General features: G+C 44.8%; 1 protein-coding gene across 1 annotated transcript in view; it reads left to right on the top strand.

The window, feature by feature from the left end:
- CMKLR2 (chemerin chemokine-like receptor 2) overlaps window positions 1–23,413 on the top strand; it is an 82,911-nt gene that overhangs the window by 7,016 nt on the left and 52,482 nt on the right. The window contains exon 3 of the mRNA XM_033429272.2: window positions 18,778–23,019. The gene's annotated coding sequence lies outside the window, so the exon portion shown is untranslated. The remainder of the gene's footprint in view (window positions 1–18,777; window positions 23,020–23,413) is intronic.

The following is a 23,413-nucleotide window of genomic DNA, read 5'->3' as shown; positions in this document are numbered from 1 at the left end:
TCTGATGGGGACCCACACAGTGGGAGCCACAGACTTTTGGAGTGACACTTAAGGCGTTCTGAAACTGAGCAGGACCCTGTGGGGCCCTCCAGGGTACAAAAGCCTTTCCATGTCCCCCGTTCCCTGTTTGTAGAGAAAGGCTGGAGTCTCCTAGACTTTCCCTGATTTTCAAAGTGTATAGATTCAAGGAGTTACTAATTAGGGAAGTGAAGGAATGCAAAAACAAAGGAAAAGCAGTCCAGAAACAAGTGTAGCAATAAAACAGAGTCCTAATTCCTCCTCGAGGGGCAGACATAGCAATCTGACACTTATCTTTGAGTTGTTCTGCAGGAACTAAGCCCCCCACCCAGGTGGAGGATGGTTATTGTATGCTGAGACCCCAGACTGGTCGGAACCAGAAGGCTGATGATTGAGATTCCTGGAACACCACTGTTACCTCACCACCACCAAGTCAGTCACGCACCCTGCAGCCATCACCCCAAATTTTGCCCTTAAAAACTTCCCTGAAAACCGTTGGAGAGTTCGGGTCTTTTTTTTTTTTTTTTTTTGCGGTACACGGGCCTCTCACCGCTGTGGCCTCTCCTGTTGCGGAGCACAGACTCCGGACGCGCAGGCCCAGCGGCCGTGGCTCACGGGCCCAGCCGCTCCGCGGCATGCGGGATCCCCCCAGACCGGGGCACGAACCTGCGTCCCCTGCATCGGCAGGCGGACTCCCAACCATTGCGCCACCAGGGAAGCCCGAGAGTTTGCGTCTTTTGATCACGAGCTGCCTGTCTCTTTGCTTCACCCTGCAATAAACCATTGTCTGCTCAAAAAAAAAAAAAAAAGATAAGTATGTTCTGAGGGTCTAAAGTACAACATGGTGACTATAGTTAATACCGTATTTTGTTCTTTTTTTAAATTTATTTATTTTATTTATTTATTTTTGGCTGCATTGGGTCTTTGTTGCTGCGTGCAGGCTTTCTCTAGTTGCGGCGAATGGGGGCTGCTCTTCGTTGCGGTGCACAGGCTTCTCATTGCGGTGGCTTCTCTTGTTGCGGAGCACAGACTCTAGGTGCGCGGCCTTCAGTAGTTGTGGCACGTGGGCTCAGTAGTTGTGGCACATGGGCTCTAGAGCGCAGGCTCAGTAGTTGTGGCACACGGGCTTTTTTGCTCCGTGGCATGTGGGATCTTCCCAGACCAGGGATTGAACCGTGTCCCCTGCATTGGCAGGTGGATTCTTAACCACTGTGCCACCAGAGAAGTCCCTGTATTTTGTTCTTGAAATTTACTAAAAGAGTAGATTGTAAGTGTTGTCAGCACACATACACAAACACAAGTAACTATGCGAGGGGATGATCGTGTTAATTAGCTTGGTTGGGTAATCATTTCACAATGTATGTGTATATCAAATTATAGAGCTGTACACTTTAAGTATTTTCAATTTCTATTTGTCAGTGATACCTGTACAAAGCTGGGGTCAAGGGTAAGTGTCTGGGACTCATTCCCCGGGGGAACTCTACATACGTGTCCCGGTTGGTGAGCACCCAGTGTCCAGGATAGAGCACCTGGGGGTATATAGGAAATTGAACTCATCAGTTTCTGGAAAAGGTGGTCTGAGGGGATGAGGAGTGACTCCCGTCCTAGTGAGAGTTGAGTCTGATAGGCAATGGGGCCATCTGAGTCATTTAGATGAAAGTGCCTGTGTCCAGAACGTTCTGTGCTTCTGGGGCACCCAGTAAACCACGTCCCATTTTTCTCTGCGCTTTGCTGTATCCACATCCGGCCTGTTTCACGGAGTACGGAGAGAGTGCACCACCGGATGCCATCTCAAGGGTCTCAGACCATTACTGGGGTCCAGGTGTGGGTCTCCTTCTCAGGAAATCGTGGCCCACTGAACATGGCTATTCAGGTCTAAAACATCACCACTGTGGGAATTCCCTGGCGGTCCAGTGGTTAGGTTTTCACGCTTCCACTGCAGGGGGCACCAGTTCGATCCCTGGTCGGGGAACTAAGCTCCCACGTGCCGCAACGCTTGGCCAAAAGAATAGAATAGAATAGATCACCACTGTTGTCTGCCTTGCTACTATCGTGACTTGTCCCCCAAACCAATGGGATTTCGGGGGTCACATCATTGGAGACCAACAGCTCAATGGTTAATGAAAAGGGGGGAAGGAGCAACTGGTTCCAGTTATCCCCAAAAGTCCCCAAGAGGTGGACCAATTCATAAAAGATTATATGAAAAAAAGGACTATAATCTGTAAAAATACTAAATCACTATTCGACACACCTGAAACTAACCTACAATAATATTGTAAATCCTCTATACTTCAATTTTAAAAATACTGTTAAACAGTAACCATCTGTATTCAGTTGAACCAAATGTTAAATACTGAGGTGATATATGGTATTCAAGAGAAATAGGACACCACTTTTTGGCAAAAAGATAAATATGTGCATAAAATTGAATATTACATTCTATCAGTTCACGTTCTTTGCAGTCATCAATTGACCTTTTGTCAAAACTAATCAATTATGAACCAAAAAAAAAAAACAGAGAGATTACACAGCACCTAATCAATGTATGTGTGCTATCAAGTGCTGACACTTTTTTTTTCTTTATTTGTCTGTGCTGCGAGGCTTGCAGGATCTTCGTTCCCCGACAAGAGATTGAACCGGGCCCACAGCAGCGAAAGCTGAGACCTAGCCACTGCACCGCCAGGGAATTCCCAGTGCTGCCATTTATTAGCATGCAAAAGCATCGGAAAGATAAAACTGATGCTACTAGGGGAGTTCCCTGGTGACTTAGTGGTTGGGATTCGGGGCTCTCACTACCATGGCCCAGTCCCTGCAAGGCTGCTGCTCAGAGCAGGCAGAGGGACTCACTGACTGTGTGTGTGGTGAACACCCGATGGAGGGAAATGGTGGGGGAGAGGAGGAGATAGAGACTGAGGAACTTTCCTAGATTAGAGAGAATTCAAACTATCCTTAAGGATTTATATCAAAGACAGAAAATAAGGGGGTGACAAATGCCATTTGCAGCAACATGGATGGACCTAGAGATTGTCACACTGAGTGAAGTAAGTCACACGGAGAAGGATAAGAATAAGGATAAGGGTATCGCTTATATGTGGAATCTAAAAAAATGGTACAAATGAACTTATTTACAAAACAGAAATAGACGCAGAAAACAATCTTATGGTTACCAGGGGGGAAAGGAAGGGAGGGATAAATTGGGAAATTGGGACTGACATATACACACTACTATATATAAAATAGATAACTAATAAGGACCTACTGTGTAGCACAGGGAACTCTACTCAAAACTCTGTAATGACTTATATGGGAAAAGAATCTAAAAAATAGTGGATATATGTATATGTATAACATTCGCTTTGCCGTACAGCAGCAGCTAACACAACATTGTAAATCAGTTATAGTCCAATAAAAAAAATTTTATTTATTTATTTGGCTGTGTCAGGTCTCAGTTGCAGCACGCGGGATCTCTGTCACACGGGATCTTCGTTGGGGCACGCAGGATCTTTGTCACGTGGGATCTTTCCTTGCCGCACGCAGGATCTTCCTTGCAGCACGCGGGCTTCTCTCTAGTTGTGGTGCACGGGCTTAGTTGCCCCGCGGCATATGGGATCTTGCCAGGGATCGAACCGATTCCCTGCATTGGAAGGCGGATTCTTTACCACTGGACCACCAGGGAGGTCCCCAATAAAAATTTTTTTTAAGTAAAAGAAAATAAAAGAGCGACTAATGTCAAGGGGTCTCTAACATGGTCTCCGAGCTACGGCTCACTGCCTGGGAGAAGCCGGCATGGCCTGCATCCCAAGGTTCAGGAGGTACTAAGATCCTCAGACTCTCCACGATCACGTTTTACACAGCTGGGAAACAACCCTAAAGCTAAAGAGCTATTCAGACTCTCCAGTGGTAGGTTGTTTGTTGTTGTCGTTTTTATGAGAAAGCTGTCATCCTCCGATCGTTCACTTTAGTTTGACTAATATCATCTCCATTCATTTTTACATTTTCCAGTGTATCTTTTCTTTACTTTTGAAATTGGTGTGTTCAGTGCTCAGTTTGATGTTGCCATCCTCTGACACCAAGGATTACAGTAGAATATATAAAAAATATATATACACTTTATTCAGTGAACCTTTCCAGGTCCTAAAGACCGAAGGCACTGCCAGCAGGCACGACGCACGGGGCCGTGTGGAAAATCGCTGACCTCGTCAGAAGACAGAAGACAGGAGCTCAGGGGGAGTTTAGGTCCCAGCTTTTATTGGGTTTTTTTTTTTTTTTTTTTTTTGCAGCATGTTACCCTTGCTTACATTGTGTATGATCAGGTCTCATAAGATGGCTGCTCTCTTGCTCTCTGTATATCCCCTGCTGGACCTGGCCCTGCCTCACCCTTACCTAGGTGTATGATTGCCTCCCCATCCTAAGCTGAAAGTTTTTTTCCCCCTGTTTTAAGGTGATTTTATTAAATTGGCTTGGACATACTGAAGATCAAATAATATTTTCCGAAGATAAAAACTATAGACTTTAGGGGCTTCCGTGGTGGCACAGTGGTTAAGAATCTGCTTGCCAGTGCAGCGGGCCACGGATTCAAGCCCTGGCCCGGGAAGATCCCACATGCCGCGGAGCAGCTAAGCCCGTGCGCCAAAACTGCTGAGCCTGCGCTCTAGAGCCCACGAGCCACAACTACTGAAACCTGGGCGCCTAGAGCCCACGCTCTGCAACAAGAGAAGCCACGACAATGAGAAGCCCACGCACCGCAGCGAAGAGTAATCCCCGCTCGCCGCAACTGGAGAAAGCCTCCGCACAGCAGTGAAGACCCAACACAGCCAAAAATAAATAAATAAATAAATTTATTTATTTTTTAAAAAAACTGTAGACTTTAAAGCTTGACGTAAAATTAGTAGCTTCTAAAGTGTTAGTCACAGCATGATAGTTAAGCAACAGTATGATAAAACAACTATGTAGAAACAGAACTCTGGGACTAGCTGGAAACTCGGAAATCATTTAGCCTATTAGCCTCATTTTGTAAGTGAGAAAACTAGGCTCAAAGATTAAATGATTTGCTCAAGTTCACCTAATAATATTAAAGCTAAAGTAATCAAGCTAAAAATCAAACCAATTTTTCCTAAAACTAAATCCTATCATTGATATTCCAACTGGCTCTCTATCAACTAAAAGTCTAGATTTTCCTCTAATATTCCACACTACTGTGGCATGAAAAAGCGTTAAGACACTACAGTAAATCTTAGCCAACGAATTCAGGCCCGAAAGGGGCTTTATCAAATAACTGAGCCAGCCCTTTCTTTGTAAAAAGGAGGAAATGTGTGGGAAATGACTTCCCAATGGCTTGTTAACAGAGATGTCTGGATTAAAATTCAGATAGTAGCAAATTTACCCCCAAATCCCATCTCTAGTTTCATGGCTCACCCACTAAGTTATGTGCTCCTTTTACATCTCCTTTATACGTTGAGGTTTAGTTATAACCTCACTCAGTATTATCCCTATTCTTAGTATTCTTATTATTCTTATTACTATTATTTTTGGCCGCACTGCGCGGCTTTCGGAATATTAGTTCCTGACCAGGGATCGAACCCATGCCCCCTGCAGTGGAAGCGGGGAGTCCTAACCACTGGACCACTAATATTATTATTGATTATAAACTGACATTTCCTTCCACGTGAACAGTGTAACTCATCAACACAGAACTTTCTTTTAGATCCTGAGCTGTCAACGTTCCAAGGGGCTCCCAAGGTGCAAACCTTTGCGTTTTTAAGCCTCTGGAATCTTCCGCTTGCAGAATAATGTCGTACTTCTCACTTCTAAAAAGACGACTACACGGTGTAGCAGAGGGTGAGATACTGCATGATGGTCTCGGTCCCCTGGAGCACCCCCCTTGCTGAGTCACTATGACATTCTGTCTGCTGCACATAAGACAGGAGCCCCCCACAGGAAGCAAGCCCCTTGGGTCCAGGTATGGCCGTCCTTCCTTGCGAGGATTCCCTACACAGGTATTCCTCCAGTCTCTTTTTTTTATCTTGAGGATGGAGCTCTTATCTTCCAGAGAGATGTGTCTCTTGATTTGCAGATCTGGGTGAGAATCCAGCCCTTGTTATGGTCAGACAATGGAGACGCCCAGCAGCTCTGCACTGGGTGTGCGAAGCGGTCCTCATGCTTGAGTAGGATGCTTGTCCGGCTCTGCTGGGACATTAGGTGCCTCCAGGTAAGGAGCTAAAGTGCCCCAGGCTGTGGACTCGCACACCCACCCTCCCTCTCCTCACGGGACACCCTGTAGGTGCGCTTCCCAGCCTCGTGCCTCTAGGCATCTCTCTAAGCTAAAAGGTTGTTTGTTAGTTTTTTTTACCTTAATCAGCAGAACTTTATCCCCTCACAGTTCTGGAGGCTGGAAGGCCCAAATGAAGGTATTGAGAGTGTTCGTTTCTTCTGAGTCCTCTTTCCTTGGTTCAGAGACAGAAGCCTTCTCACCGCGTCCTTACATAGTCTTCCCTCTGTTTATGTTGACCGTTTCCCTGTTTCCTCTTTTTATAAGGACACCAGTCATATTGGGTTAAGGCCCATCCATATGCCTTCGTTTTAACCTAATTACCCCTTTAAAGGTCCTGTCTCCAAACGCAGTCACGTTCTGATGAATTTGGGGGATTCGATTCAGTCCATAACAAGGACTAACTGAATTTGTTCCTTTACATTATCTTTGGGGAGTTTGTTTGTTTCACTGCGTTAATTTTTTTTATTGAAGTGTAATTGATTCACAATGTTGTGTTAGCTAAGCTGAAAATTTCATCAATAACTGCCCACGTGATTGGCCCAATCCCCAGCTAACGATTGTTGTAGCCCTCGGACCAGAATGGCTCCAATCTGTTCGGTCATCAGCAGGAAACAGCGGCCCTCTCAACAGTTGCTAACCCAAAATGCTGTGGGGGAATGCGTTCCATCAGTCCCCTCGCAACCAAGGAGCCCCTCTGACGTCATGCCCCCCATAAGTGATCACCTCCTCCTCCCGTGTGTAGCAAAGCCTGCTGTGCTTTCCTACCTGCCGAACTCAGTGGAGCGTCCCTCCAGGACCTTTGCCTCTGACTTGTAAGATTCCCTGTCGGATAAATCGTTGATATCTCTGACTCTGACTCTGACCCTGAATTCTTTCTTCAATCTCAAGACTGGGAAGTTGCAAGTATTGCGGGACTGCGGGTCGAAGCTTCACACGTTGCTTTTCCCATTCTTTCCCAAGAAAACCTCCCTAAAGGCTCCAACCCGCTCGATGTCCCCCTGCCTCTGCACCCGGTCCCCGCCTGCTGACCTTGCCTGCTACCTCCCCAGGTGGTCCTGCATGACCAGCTGTGGGAGACTATGGTGTCATAAATATATTCTTCCTTCAATGGAAATCATTTTCATATCTGTGTGTCTTTCTACCTCGGTTCAAAATAAGTCCAGGGTAGGTTTTTGAACTATTGGTATTTCGTCTTACCACCCGGGGCGCTGGACTCTAGCCTCCTTCAGAGTGATAAGAACCTCTCCAAGAAGGTGTCTTTCCCTCTGTTGTCCTGTGCAGTGTAATGTACAAAATAACTTGTGGTGCTGATCAGGGGTCTTGGCCCCTTGACATATACACTGTAAAATGGGGTTGTATGTACCTGTGTCTCACGTGAACCTATCAGCGAGTATAGCTGCCACTTTTGAATTCTCTCCAAGATTGTCCTGAATTTTGCCACTTTGAAATGATGTGCTGAATAATCTCAGCAACCAAAAATCATTATCTGGGAGGATCTCTTGTGACTGAGCTGATTTATTCTGATTCATTGTATCATTTTTAGCAGATCTTATACCCAGCTAGAAAATGAAATAGAAAGAGAAATAGCATTTCCTTTAAAAATGCTGGAGTGGGGCCATTCCTCGTAGAAGAGGCAGGATGATCAGACCTTGAGCATTTGAGGAAGTGTTGTCCTATGCTTCATTTCTGGTACGTTTTGGTTTCCAGTTTTACATTGAGCTCCAGGTTTTCTACATTTGGAAAGCAGAGCTTTGGACCCTCTGAGTGATTCCTTTTTTAAAAAATATATATTTATTTATTTTTGGCTGCACTGGGTCTTCATTGCTGCGCACAGGCTTTCTCTAGTTGTGGCAAGCGAGGGCTACTCTTTTTTTTTTATTTTTTTTGCGGTACGCGGGCCTCTCACTGTTGTGGCCTCTCCCGCTGCGAAGCACAGGCTCCGGATGCGCAGGCTCAGCGGCCATGGCTCACGGGCCCAGCCGCTCCGTGGCATGTGGGATCTTCACAGACCGGGGCACGAACCCGCGTCCCCTGCATCGGCAGGTGGACTCTCAACCACTGCGCCACCAGGGAAGCCCAGCGAGGGCTACTCTTCGTCGCGGTGCGTGGACTTCTCATTGCGGTGGCTTCTCTTGTTGCAGAGCACGGGCTCTAGGCTTGCGGGCTTCCGTAGTTGTGGCACGCAGCTCAGTAGTTGTGGCTCACGGATTCTAGAGCACAGGCTCAGTAGTTGTGGCGCACGGGCTTAGGTGCTCCACAGCATGTGGGATCTTCCCAGACCAGGGCTTGAACGCGTGTCCCCTGCATTGGCAGGTGGATTCTTAACCACTGCGCCACCAGGGAAGCCCCTCTGAGTGACTCCTTTGTAAGTGAAGAGAAAGGCTGGTTTTGCTGTTCTTGTTATTTGTTCCTAGTTATGTTGTTCTTGTTATTCCAAAAGCCCTGGTTTGGAGACTGTGTTCACATGCAGCGTTTACATGCAATACTCAGCCTGTTCAGATGCAGTGTTCTTGAGAGGTGGGGACCTAATTATTACCAAAGTAGCAGCCAAGAGAGGAAAAGGTGTCAATAAAAAGGAAAACATGGTTTTTACCTGAAAAAAAAAAAATTTAGGGAGCTCGAAAAGAACGTTGAGCTCCCTCCTCTCGCTCTTCCTGACAGTGCCATGCAAAGTGCCGCGAAAGGAGCGGCTTGCAATACCTACGGACTGGGCTAAGTACGAGACATGTGCGATGCCATAGATGCCTGTTGCCAGCAATGCAGTTTACAGTGTGGTATGCGGTGCCACTCTAAAACAAAAGTTCAATGACAGTTGTTAAGGTGGTAAAACAGGCTTCATTCAGGACCGCAGCCCTAGGGATAGGGACCTCTACGATTGGGAGTACACTGCAATCAGCTCCGGATACAGCATGGGCAAGTGGGAACTTCCAGCCAAGAGCAGGGTCGGGGGCAGTGGATGTAAAATTATGAGGAGGAAACATCATGAAAAGATGTGTTCTGGCTAAACCAATCCAACCGAATTCTTCTAAACACTCAACAGGCTGGTCAGACTCATCCAGGGGGCTGGAGAATGACAAACCTGATCAGATATCTAATGTGATCAGTTATGGAGGGTGGAAAGTTCTAGTGAAACTGATTAGCAGGGTTCTTGCCAGAACAGGATTCTAGAGGAATTGCACAGATGAGTCTAGAAGCTTCAGGGATCTGACTAAAATTAGGCAAAGCAAAGACTCACCAAAGAGTGCCCGGGGAAGGCCCCTCGTACCGAGCAGAGGTACAGGGCGATCCAGTAGGGAGGAAGTATTCAGCAGGGAGAAGTGATAGGAAGTATCACTTAGGGAGCCAAGGTGCAGAGTTCCATGAGACTCCGAGATCTGCACTCGCTCCAGGTGCTGAGGTCCGTGCGACACTGCAGTTTGGCCGCAAGGTGTCGCGGTGTCCCTTACGGTGCTGCCGTGAAGAATGATATTCAGTGATGCTTTGTGAAATAAAATTCATATTTTATGGCAAGACAAGAAAAATTTAAACAAAAGAATTCTTGGGAGTTCCCTGGTGGTCCAGGGGTTAGGACTCAGTGCTTTCACTGCCATGAGCCCGAGTTCAATCCCTCAGGTCGGGGAACTGAGATCCCGCATGTTCTGGGGAGTGACAAAAAAAAAAAAAAAAAAAATCTTCTTCTTTGCCCTTTGGTCTCCTCTCTCCGCACTGTCCACTGTATAGACATCGTGCATCGACCAAACCTGCTCAACCAAAAAGAGCAACCTTCTCCTAGCATCGAGACAACTCCTCCAAAGATAACATTCCTCCTTGATCTTGTAAGGATCAACGACCCACCATTGATGATGCTTAGATCTGGATCATATAAACTGTCGATAAACGTCATTTGATGTACAGCCCTTTGTCTCAAAAACTTATGTAACTGTGCCTTGACTTCTAATGGACGGAATAGTTCTCAGAGCTTTTTGATATGCTCTTCCCGGGTTATAATCCTCAAATTTGGCTTGAATACAATTTTCCACTTCTTTCTTAGATTGACTGATTAATTTGTCATTTACAGCTTGTTAAAATGGGAAGACAAGCATTATTCAGGGCAGTAGCAAAGGTATGGGAACCTCTCCAGCTGGGACTTCACAGTGAAGGAGAGACTGCACTTAACTCTCAATACAGCATGGACAAGGGGAAATTGACAGCTATGGAGCAGGAGGGGGGACAGTGAAGGGAAAATTACTAAGAGGAAACATCAGGAATAAGGAAGGTTATGGCAAAACCCACCTAACACGATTTGCTGAAGACAGGCCAGGGTGGTGAATCACCTGAGGGTGAATTCAGAATGAGGGTTCTGATCAGATATCCAGGGTGGTCAAATACGGAGGGCGGGAGGTTTTGGTGAAATTACTTAGCAGGATTCTTGCTAAAACTGGACTTTACAAAGAAGTGCACAGATGAGCCTAGGAGAACATTCAACAGCCTGATGAAAGTTATCAGGATCCTTTAATGAAGGTCAGTACCATGGCCCTCTAATGAGGGTCAGTCCTAGGAGTGTCTCAGAGAATGATTAATCCTTTCAGTTCCTTTCTCCCTCACCAGTGGGTTCTCCCCCCAAACCAGGACCCCCTAAGGAGGGTCAAAACCAGGAAGAGAAAACAGGATTCAGACTCATGTACAGAGATACTCACACACACACCCAAGGTAAAAGCCAAACCAATTCCAAAAGGCTCACTTTGATATTATAGCACAAAAAGCCTATGCATAAGGAATTTCATCCCATTTGCTTTCCCTTTTACAAGACAGTTCTAGTTGAAAGATGCTGTTATAATTTAGAGAGCCATTAGGGGCTGTTGTTCTCCACATCCCAAGGAGTACTGAAGCTAAGCAGTGTTATGATAAAATACCATTTTTTTTATTTCATGGGAACCTAGCTGAAGATCCCCCAGCTTTGCAAAATACATGCTAGGGGACTACAAGATGGAATAGAACACTTGTTTCTATTCATGGCCGATATTACTAGAGGCAGAAAAACTGGCAGATCCGCATCCAGCAGCTTCTCAGGGTGGCAAGTTCCCTAGCACTAGAATGGAAAGTTTCCTACCTGCCATTCCAGACAGAAGTGCAAACAAGCCTTGGTCTAACAGGGAGTTTCCCAATTACCACTCAAGCGGTGCCCAATGGCCAAGGGACTCCTCAACCCGGAAGGGAAACTCCAGTTAAAGTGGTGAAACCATGCAACTCAGACTGGGAGTTGAACCCACAGTCTTTTAATTGAGATTACACACCTGGTCTAGGACTTAACGAAGCTCAGGTTCTTGATGTCTCCTCACAGAAAGAATTCAGTGAGAAACGAAGTGATGGGTAAGAAGTGGATTTATTTAGAGAGAAACACACTCCACAGAGTGTGGGCCATCTCAGAAGGTGAGAGTGGCCCCAGGTTATGGAGGTGTCAGTTTTTAATAGGGGTGGGTAATTTCATAGGCTAGTGAGTGGGAGGAGTAGTCCAACTACTTTGGGGAAGGGGTGGAGATTTCCAGGAATTGGGCCCCTGCCCACTTTTTGACCCTTATGGTCAGCCTTGGAACTGTCATGGCACCTGTGAGTGTGTCATTTAGCTTGCTGATGTGTTACAATGAGCGTAGACTGAGGCTCAAGGTCTAGTGGAAGTCGACTGGTCCGCCATCTTGGACCTATATGGTTCTAATCAGTTTATGTCATGTTCTTGGGCTATGTCATTCTTTTAAAGATTGTGCCCTGCCCACTTCCCTCCTGTTTCAGAAATAGTTGCAGAAGAAGAGACCTCTGCCCCAATTCCAACAAGTATCTTGAGAATGAAGTCTCTCAGGGGGGAATTGTTAGGGGTGTAACTGCTCGCCTGGCCAGGAACAATAGTAACCACTTGGATGAGTTATCTTAAAACAGGAGGTCTTGGTAAGGAACGAGGAACTAACAAGCTACCACCAACCGGAAGAATTCGGGAAAGGTCAAAAGGAGAGAGGAGATGCCAGTCCATATGTCCTACCAACCTCCTAGAATCCTTCTCGCTGGAATCCATCTTGGCTGAGAGATGTGCATACCACCAGGAAGGACCTTGAGTCAGAGTGATTAGCCAGAGACAACCTGGAAACTAACCCCATTACCGTACAACTCAAGACTGCAAGCCACGTGGCAGAGCAGTTCTCCTGAGTTCCCTTACCTTCCTGCTTTCTGCCCGGGTGCCCCTTCTTAATAGAGTCTCTTGCTTTGTCACCATGTGTGTCTCCTCAGACAATTTATTTCCAAGTGTTAGACAAGAACCCACTCTTGGTCCCCCTTCCTGCAACAGCAGCACTCCACTCAAAATCAGATGACCAAGTCTTTTGCCTTTCTTCCCACCCCCAACCCCCAAAAAAGGAAAATCCAATCAAGGCCACCCAGTAGGGAAAAATACATTGGTGTCATCCCACATGAGCTTCCACCATGCATTAGAAATGTTTCCTTCATCATGGAATCGAAAGTGCCGTGGGCCAGTGATGGTCTGCTGCAAGCACAATGGTGGTGTGCAGCAAGTGCTCAGGACTGTCTGTGAGGCAAAGTTGTTGCGGCAGTGCTGGAGAGGATCTGAGTGACACCACCAGCCAGGAGCCTATGTGCCAAGGGTAAGATACTCAGGATAGCTGTCCCCTAGTAATCACCAAAATTTTTTTGGAACTGAACTTGGGTCCTCTTGCATGCTGCTCAGCAAAGCCAACCTACCTACACCAGACTGTGGCAAAGGAAAATACAGGTTTATTGCAAGGCCAAACAAGAAGAAAGGGCAGCTCTTTCTCAAAAGACCCAAATTCCTCAGTAGCTTTCAGGGCATCATTTGTGGTGAGGGTTGCAGCTCGTGGAATTTCTTCTGATTGGTTGGTGGTGAGGTAACAGGGTGATGTTTAGGGAATTTTAATCATCGGGTTCCACCCTGTGGTCAGCATGTAGTCACCATCGTGCAGCCGGTAGGGGTCTTAGTTCCTGCAGAACACTCAAAGATATACATCAGATTGTTATGTAAATCCCTTGAGGAGGAACCAGCACTCTGTTTTATCGCTGAACATTGTTTCAACTATCATTACTTTTCTTGTTTAACTGCTTTTCCTTCGTTTCTGCATTCCCTCATTTCTCAAATTAGTAACTGCTTGAGTCTGCTTTTTGGAACTGGGGAAAGGCCTAAGAGACTAACGCCTTTTTTCTATAAACAAGACATGGGAGATGTGGAGGGGCTTTTGTACCTGAGAAGGCCCCGCACAGTTCTGCTTGGTTTCACACCCCAACCCCCCCACTCCCACCCCCACCCCCCCACCCACCTCCCCCCCCACCCCCGCCCCCTGCCGCCATTTCTTTGATACTTCTCAATTCTGAGGGGAATACATGGGTGGAACAAGAAAGGGAACAAAGTTTTGGATAAAGTGATTAGTCATAGACTCAGCAGGGGGAGTCAGTCTCACCCTCATAGCAGCTGCCTAATACCACCTCACTGAAATAAACTTCTGCATCAGCAGTTCCACGGACACTCTCAGGGACAGAGCCTGCAGTGAGCTATAAAACAGGAAGAGCTGTTTTTCTATCCACTGGAAAATATTTCTAAGACAAAGCCTGGTCCTCTGAAGCATTAGCTAGGATTTTATGCCATGGGCAAATTAATGGCATTCCTGCATAGTGGGGCTCCGCAGAGGGAAAACTGGGAGAGCCAGTACTTTACCACCGCAGTTCCTGAATTATGACATCAAGATTAAGTCAGAGGGCTTCCCTGGTGGCGCAGCGGTTGAGAATCTGCCTGCCAATGCAGGGGACATGGGTTCGAGCCCTGGTCTGGGAAGATCCCACATGCCGCGGAGCAACTAGGCCCGTGAGCCACAGTTACTGTGCCTGCACGTCTGGAGCCTGTGCTCCACGACAAGAGACGCCACGATAGTGAGAGACCCGTGCACCGCGATGAAGAGTGGCTCCCACTTGCTGCAACTAGAGAAAGCCCTCACACAGAAACGAAGACCCAACACAGCCATAAATAAATAAATAAATAAAATTTTTTTAAAAAAAGGTTAAGTCAGATAACAAATTCAAGATCCTGTATGAAGATGGGGAAGGAATTCCTAATATTCCATTATGATTGTTTCAGAGTTTCCAGGCCTGGACTGCGTCAAATTTCCCAACCATTTTATTTGCCTTAAACATGTTCTTTGGAACTTCCCTGGTGGTTCAGTGGTTAAGAATCCGCCTTCCAATGCAGGGGATGCGGGTTCAATCCCTGGTCAGGGAACTAAGATCCCACCTGCCTTGGGGCAACTAAGCCTGCAGACCACAACTGCTGAGTCCACTCACGGCAATGAAGATCTTGCATACCACAACTAAAGACCAGATGCAGCCAAAAAAATAAATAAATAATATATTTTAAAATGTTCTTTGTTTCTTGTTTTTGCTTTTTTAATTAATTAATTTATTTTTTGGCCACACCACATGGCATGCAGGATGCAGGATCTTAGTTCCCCAACCAGGGATCAAACCCATGCCCCCTGCGGTGGAAGTGCAGAGTCCTAACCACTGGACCTCCAGGGAATTCCCTTAAACATGTTCTTTGAATGCTTACCAAGTCCTCTACACACTTCCTAAAGTTTGGAGTGTCTCATCCTGCTTCCTGTGACAAGATATGTAAAAACCGTCTCTGTAAACACAGAAAAAATGTGTTTGTCTAATACATCCCACAATTTGTCCTTTCCATGTTGAGTCAAGTGTATGTAAACCATATACAGTGAGTCAAGAGACAGACTTAGGAGCAACCAAACAACCATCTTGGTGTTTCCAAAGTCCATCTAAGTGGATCAAACATCCAGCTATCTCCCATCCAATTCTTTCTGAGTCTGAAGTTGCTATTTGAGCCATGTAGATCTCTCTTATGATTTCCTTAGGAGTCATCCTAAAGAAGTACTCTTCCTCATGTGGTACATATATACAACGGAATACTACTCAGCCATAAAAAAGGATGAAATAATGCCATTTGCAGCAACATGGATGCAACTAGAGATTATCATACTAAGTGAAGTAAGTCAGAAAGAGACAAATACCATATGATATCACTTATATGTGGAATCTAAACTATGACACAAATGAACCTATCTACGAAACAGAAATAGACTCACGGACATAGAGAACAAACTTGTGGTTGCCGAGGGGGACAGGGTTGGGGGAGGGATGGAGTGGGAAGTTGGGGTTAGCAGATGTAAGCTATTATATATGGAACTGATAAACAAAAATGTCCTATTGTATAGCACAAAGCACTATATCAGTATCCTATGATAAACCATAATGGAAAAAAGTATTTTAAAAAAGAATGTATATATATGTATAACTGAATCACTTTGCTGTATAGCAGAGATTAACGCAACATTGTTAGTCAACTATACTTCAATTAAAAAAATAAATGTGAAAGAAGTTTTCTTCCTCAGGGGAGGACGAAAATCCCACCAAAGGGCTAGAGCCTCAAAATGAAACCTAGGGGCATATTCCAGAAGCTTGGAAACTACTTAAATTTTGGGGGTGGTTGAGAAAGAGGCTGGTAATTTAGCATATATATCAGGCATCTGTGGGGAGTTCTCCTAAACTGACTTAGCAGGATTCTTGCTAAAACTAGATTTTGCAAGAAAGAATCCTTGGTGAAGAGAGGGTTCAGGGGAGATGGAGTAAAGTTTGGTCAAGCAAAGAATCTTTGTCAATATATACATATGCATACACACATGTAGATACATACATACACATACACTCTATCTTACTGTATGGTCAGACCACTCAAGATGGCTATTGTCTTGCTCTCTGTACATCCTCTGCCCTACCAGTGTCTGCTTCATCTATACCTTACTCACATGACTGACATTCCTGTGCCCTTGCCCCAGGCCCCAGCTAGAGATTATTGTTGTTGTTTTTTTAATTGGGGTATAGTTGTTTTACATAGAGACTGTTCTTACCAAAGGGACAGTGAGGGGCATGCCCCTCTGCTGGTTTCCCTGGTAACTAATGAACCAACCTAATGTCAATTCCCCCCATAACTGGCAATCTTCCCTTCCCCTGGGTGTGAAGACCGCCACCATGTGCTGCCCACAGGCTGCAGCACACAGTGGGATGTCACTCCAGGACCTTGCTTCAGACGTGTAGGATCCCCCATCCATTAAACCATTGATGTCTCTGTTGCTGACTCCAGGCTCTTTCTTTGGTCTTGAAGCTGAGCAAGTGCAGGCCTTGTAGGCCTTCAGAGTATAGCCCAACACTTACTCCAAAAGTAGCATACTGTAATATAATTCTGGACCCATCTTTTTTTTTTTTTTTTTTTTTTACTGAAATTATCTTGCTGAACACTCTACATCAGTATGTAGAGATATTCCTTTTTTTAAAAAAATACATTTATTTATTTATTTTTGGCTGCACTGGGTCTTCGTTGCTGCACGCGGGCTTTCTCTAGTTACGGCAAGCGGGGGCTACGCTTCGTTGCGGTGCACGGGCTTCTCATCGCGGTGGCTTCTCTTGTTGCGGAGCACGGGCTCTAGGTGTGCGGGCTTCAGTAGTTGTGGCACCCGGTCTTCAGTAGTTGTGGCTTGTGGGCTCTAGAGCACAGGCTCAGTAGTTGTGGCACACGGGCTTAGTTACTTCCACAGCATGTGGAATCTTCCCAGACCAGGGCTCGAACCCGTGTCCCCTGCATTGGCAGGCAGATTCTTAACCACTGCGCCACCAGCGAAGCCCTAGAGATATTCTTTATTCCTTTGTCACCAGCAGAAGACTCCATTGTATGGAGGTGGCATAATCTCTTTGATTTAGGTGTGTCTCCTATATATACCATAGAATTGAGTTAGCTTGTTTTTTAATGTCATAAAACAATTTATAACATTAGAATGTGATTACCAATTCTACACTATCTATGTATGAACTATCTATGAATGGCTGCCATAGAAAATGTTTCCTTCCACTTAAATTAGGCCATTGTTTGGATAAGCAGGACAAAATGCTGGGAAAGCAGTAGTCTTATGTGCTTTGCACATCATCTTGGACACTGTGGCTTCACAAAAGACGTCTCATGACATGGCCAACAATTTTCAGAGAGGCCCGTTTCCTAAGTCCGGTGAGAATAAACTTAAGATGAGATAAATATACATCGACTGGGCGCTGTCTCTGACATTTTATTTCTTTTATAGCTTAACTGAAAAGAGTATGATGCTGAAACAGACTGAGCCAATTAAAAAACTTCTCCTCAGCATGTGAATTGTGACTTCACTGAGGGTTTTTGGCAATGACCATCTGTCTGAAAGTTTCAAAGTCACCCATTAATCACACTGACCACCACAGGTTAGGGAGACAATCTTTGTAGATGTTTCCACTGTTCAGAAACACACAGAGCCACTGAGTTCATTCCTGTTCTGTGTTGTGATGTGCTGGTTGTATGACCAGCAAATAGGAGTAAAGCATCAGGCAGTGATGAGCCAAGCTCTCTGGACCAGGCACAGCTGTGCTTTTCTGAATACACATCCTACCTAGACATTAAACTGTGACATAATCAGTTCAGAGCTTAGATGCAGGGTACAAGGATACGTTTTCTCTCATAGACCAGAAACCCAATCTCCCATCAGGAGATTACAAATTGTGGCCTGGCATCATCTTTGACTAGAAAGTCACTCCTTTTGTGCTTCCAGACTCAGAAAGTCTATTGACCCTCCTTTATGACTTATCTTCTCAATCACTCTTGAACTGAAATCCTCTTGAATAATGAATTTATCAGACAAAAAAGATAATGATACATACTGTCAACTGATGAGCTATTAACATAATTGTCCCTGCTTTCTACTCCAAGGACAAGGCAAAGTTTTCTCAAGCCTGATTCCCTTTGGGATAGCCCTATCATGTTAGCCACTACAAACCAAATAATCACTGCATGCCAGGGACTGTATCAGGCAAGTCAATTCATGTGCTTTCTTTCTTTTTATTCCATCTTTACAACAACACTGTGAGGTATATTCCCAAAGTTTTTTGTTTGTTTCAAGACAAACTTACCCGGGTTACCTCACACAATGAGACTTTAATATAATTATAATGATTCCTTTTTTTTTTTTTTGGCTGTGCCACATGGCTTGTGGGATTATACTACCCCCACCAGAGATCGAACCCAGGCCCTTGGCAATGAGGGCGTGGAGTCCTAACCACCGGACCGCCAAGGAATTCCCTATAATGATATCTCGAATGATGAAGTTATTATTATTTTTTAAGGATTTTAGCATGGTGTTGTGTATGTGAGTTACAATTTGGTTTGGCAAAATATAATAAAATATAATAACAACAAACTCAAAGTAGTAGTGACCCAAACACATAAAGGCTTATATTTCTAATGAACAATAAGTTTGGAGGTGGGAGATTGTAATACAGCCTCAAGAATTTCCAGGCTGAGGTCTCGAGGAGTCTAGGCTTTTTGTAACATCTCTCCTGCACTTTTCCTTCCCTTGTAGTTCCTAAAGAGCTGCTGAATCTTCAGTCATCTGGTCGACCTTCCAAAGCATCCCTCCAAAGCAGAGCCAGCTTTTCTTCAAGCCCCAGCCCATGTTTTCTACATAAATCCTAGTGGTCATTCTCAGCATCCGTGGAAGCTGGGAAATGTAGCGTTTTATCTGGATACAACAACAATATTTATTTCCTAAATAAAATTGTGGTTCTGAAGGTAAGAAAGAAGAAAGGAATGGATTTTGAGGAGGCAGTTATGGTCCCTGCCACAAAGTGGATAGGTAATAATAGCCCTTCATCAACAGATTGTATAAGTGAAAAGCACTTTGGGCAATTCATAGCAAGTAATAATAATATAAATGTTTATTGAGACCTTACTCTTTATGTGCTTTACTATACTGTCTTATAGAAATCTCACAACACTCTGATGTAGATAATATCATGATCCCCATTCTCCAGATAAGCCTGTGGCACACAGGCTTAGTTGCTTCCACAGCATGTGGGGTCCTCCTGGACCAGAGCTTGAACCTGTGTCCCCTGCACTGGCAGGTGGATTCTTAACCACTGCGCCACCAGGGAAGTCCCCAAAAATAAAATTTACTTAATTATGTATATGTAATTAAAAGTCAGAATAATCGTTGCAGGAAGGGGGGCCAATTCCAGGGCCTGAGATTGGGCTCTTGTCTAACGCTTGGAAATAAGTTGTACAAGGAGACACACTTGGTGACAAAGCAAGAGACTTTATTGGGAAGGGGCACCTGGGCGGAGAGCAGGAGGGTAAGGGAGCCCAGGAAAACCGCTCTGCCATGTGGCCTGCAGTCTCAAGTTGTACGGTAATGGGCTTAGTTTCCAGGTTGTCTCTGGCCAGTCATTCTGACTCAGGGTCCATCCTGATGGCACATGCATTGCTCAGCCAAGATGGATTCCAGCGAGAAGGATTCTGGGAGGTTGGTAGGACATATCGACTGGCATTTCCTCTGTCCTTTTGACCTTTCCCGAATTCTTCTGGTGGGTGGTAGCTTGTTAGTTCCTCGTTCCTTACCAGGAACTCCTGTTGTAAGATAACTCATGCAAGTGGTTACTATCATGCCTGGCCACTGGCAGGCAGTTTCAGTCAGTGGTTCCCTTAACATAATCACAGCAATATTTTTTAGAACTTAAAGATTTTAAAGAACTTAAAGATTTTTTTTCAGTTGTTTAGAATTGCTGGCACACAGTGATCACAAAAAGCAGAAGGGCTTTAGTTGGTTTTATTACTGGTTTAAAATTCACTAAAGACAGAGCTCTCTATTATTGTCTGCACGGGGCAGATCTCTTCCATTGCTCTTCCTTTTCACCCACCAGTGTTCCATAGTTAAGCTAGTTGAAGCCGGTTTTGTTGATTTAATCATACTTTATAATGCAGTCAGGTTTTAGAAGGGAAGCACTGGGAATTCATATTTTTTAAATGACCAAACCTAAAATTCCTTATGCAATAAAAATGATTGCCCAATGACTTACCTTTCTGTGTACGCAATTGTCCTAAACTGAAGAAACTCAAGAGGAAAAGAATCGGAAAGGGACATGAGGGTTGCAAGTGCAAACTCCCAGAAGATCCAGATGAATGTGGTCCATGAGTGAGTGAGTGAGGCAGGGGAGAAAAGTGTCGACATGGAAAGAAATGCCCTGCCGGAAGTGGCCAGGTGGCATGAGGTGCGGCCCCTACTCAGCCTCGTCCAAATGTATCCTCGTGGGATGCAGGCCCGTGGTTACCCTGATCTGGTAATTTTTTTCATGAGGAGCCAACAATCTGATGTCTGTGTAAGATCCCTTGATTTTTAAATGATGGAAATTAATTCAAACTCTAGAAAACACTGTGCACTGCAAACAAAACACATCTGCAGCTGCAGTACGCTCGCAGGCTACCAATTTCCTAATGAAAAACGCAAGCAGTGATTGAACCAGTTACAGAAGCCAAGAAAATATGCTTTATTCTTCGATCCTTTTCCTTTCCCCAAATGTGACATTTTAGAAAAATCCGGATACACTTACATCATATCCATAATCTGCAGCTTAACAAGAAAAGCAGCATAATTAAAGAGTCTGAACGTCCAGAGCCCTCCTTTCTCTCGAGTCAGAGCCAAGGATGGTGTCACCCAGATGCCTGTTAACTAAGAGACATACACCAGATTTATTTAACCACTGGCAAACCGCATTTTTTTTTTCCCTAGGGCAATAAGTTAAAAGATTATTTACCTCCCTTGGTTACAAAAAGAGGAAATACTTCTTCAAAGACTCGGGGTAGCTGCGGCCAGTTCTCCCGGAGAAATTATTTTACCACAAAGATTCAGAGTACAGAGCCCGGAAGCCTTTGCCCACCAGCCTCCCTGCCGCTGCACTGCATGGGCACCTTCTGAGAAGTGAGTGTTTTATTAGCCTCCAAAAGTTTCAGGCCCTGAGCATCTGATAGTTAAGAACATCATTCTAAATCCCTGTATGTAGATTTCATTTGATTTGGCATTTGGCATATTAAAAGAGAAGGTTTTTTTCAAATGAAAGACAATAGAAGCTGTTCCCCGCTCCCCACCCCCCATTTCCACAGGGAATTAAAGCTTTGTGTATCTTAATTAAAAAGCTATTTGCTAAATCCTTTAACAGAATTTCTAAGTATCCTCAAGGTTGGGTTCCTGCAGGGGCCAAACAGAATTTAAAGCAAGAATTTGATGAAGCCTTTGTCCTCTGTGCCCATTAAGAATTCTCTGGTTTAAGTTGCATGGAAGCTGCCCCGTATGGCCAGGTGGGCATGGCTTCTCTATGTGACCTCCCAGAAACACAGAGTCTGCAACTGTGAGTCCCGAGGAAAAGCTTTGCATGGTCCCAAGCCTTACTGTTAACCCAGTAAAGACCCCAAAGTCTAATCTCTGACTCTGTCTACCACAAAGAAACAGGCCTAAGAAGGGCATTTACACGTGAAGGCAGTCATCTCCCTGTATAAGAGGAAAAAAACTCAAAAGAAGTGAAGTCTTTCCCTTTTTCACAAATTAGTTTCTTTTAAAAGAAAATGTCCATCTGTATCATATTATCTCTTTTCTAGTGGTTATGTTCTGGGTCAATTTTTTTTCTTTTTTTCTTTTTTTTTGCAAACAACAACAAAAAGGCTAGAAATGACCATTAACAAAAACCAATGTGACCTGATTATATTCTCCCAAATGTCTATTTCTGAAATTTCTATCATCAGAGTATTCAGGTGTTTGGGGCAAGTGTGCTATTTTAACATCAAACAAGAAAAGAAAAGAATAAAGATATTCTTGATCATATCGTAAGATGGGAGGCCAAGTTGCTGACCCCAATTTTTTCTGGAGGGGTTGGGGTAGGGAGAGGGGATGATCATCTTAAAATTACCCAGTCCATTCTAACTACTAGAGCTTCACTTGATTAATAGAAAGCCTGTCTTTTAAAATGGAACCTCGGGACTTCCCTGGTGGTGCAGTGGTTAAGAACCCACCTGCCAATGCAGGGGACATGGGTTTGATCCCTGGTCCGGGAAGATCCCACATGCTGCGGAGCAACTAAGCCCGTGTGCCACAACTACTGAGCCTGCGCTCTAGAGCCCACGAGCCACAACTACTGAAGCCTGCGCACCTGGAGCCTGTGCTCTGCAACAAGAGAAACCACCGCCATGAGAATCCCATGCACCGCAGCAAAGAGTAGCCCCTGCTTGCCACAACTAGAGAAAGCCTACATGCAGCAACGAAGACCCAACGCAGCCAAAAATTAAATCAATAATAAAATAAAATGGAATTTCTTCAAAAGAACAATTTTCTAACAGTGAAATTTCTAGCATCAGTGGAGAAAAGCTATTTTTAGAGAAAGATCCCATTCCCCAAAACAATATGATAGAGGCACTGTGTATCTTCCCCTCTGAGCCCAGCTGGCCCTATAGACCTGCTTATATACATGTGCCCCTCTGGAAAGACCCCTTGAAACCCTGACCACACGAGGCTTCAGAGAACTTGCAGTGATTTAGAACGTGCTGGAACCGTCCTGAAAGCCTTTCATTTGGCAGAAGTCATTCCTGCCCCTTCCTCCTAGTCTCTCAATTCTGGAAACATCTCCTCTCATAGAGAGCTGCACAGTCTAATAGTTACGTGTCTTAAGAGCATGGTGTTTGGAGTCAGAATGCTCAGGACTGAACTCCAACTCTGCAATTTACAGGAGAGGTTCCCTTAACAGACCTCCAATGAACGGACTCACCAGCTTAACCAATGCAAGTAAGTTATGTCTAGCACACCTGAGCACTTCAGCTTTCACTACTTTTGAATAAAGGATCAACTATAAGGCAAACGTTAGGATGTCAGAGGGAGCTCCTCAGACACATAGCAGACTATAGACTATAGGGCTGACTAGGAGAGAGATTTTATTTAATGTCCTTGATTTGGGGGGACCAATTTCAAAGCTAAGTAAACTTCTGTTACAACTCGATTGTTTTAGGTGGTAGGTAAAACGTAAAAATAAAAAGGCTGACATATTTTCCTGGGTTTCAGGGTGGGCTGTGTTTAAACTATGCTTGGCACACAGTAAATGCTTGTGAAATGTCATTTCTTTTGTCTTCTTTCTCCGTCCTTTGCTGCTCAATGCTTCTCACTCCACTACCAGAAAATAAAC

This window comes from Orcinus orca, chromosome 7 (genome assembly GCF_937001465.1).
Source record: "Orcinus orca chromosome 7, mOrcOrc1.1, whole genome shotgun sequence".
NCBI classification, from domain to species: Eukaryota; Metazoa; Chordata; class Mammalia; order Artiodactyla; family Delphinidae; genus Orcinus; species Orcinus orca.
The sequence above is the reverse complement of the archived record's forward strand: the minus strand, read 5'-3'. Positions and strand labels throughout refer to the sequence as shown.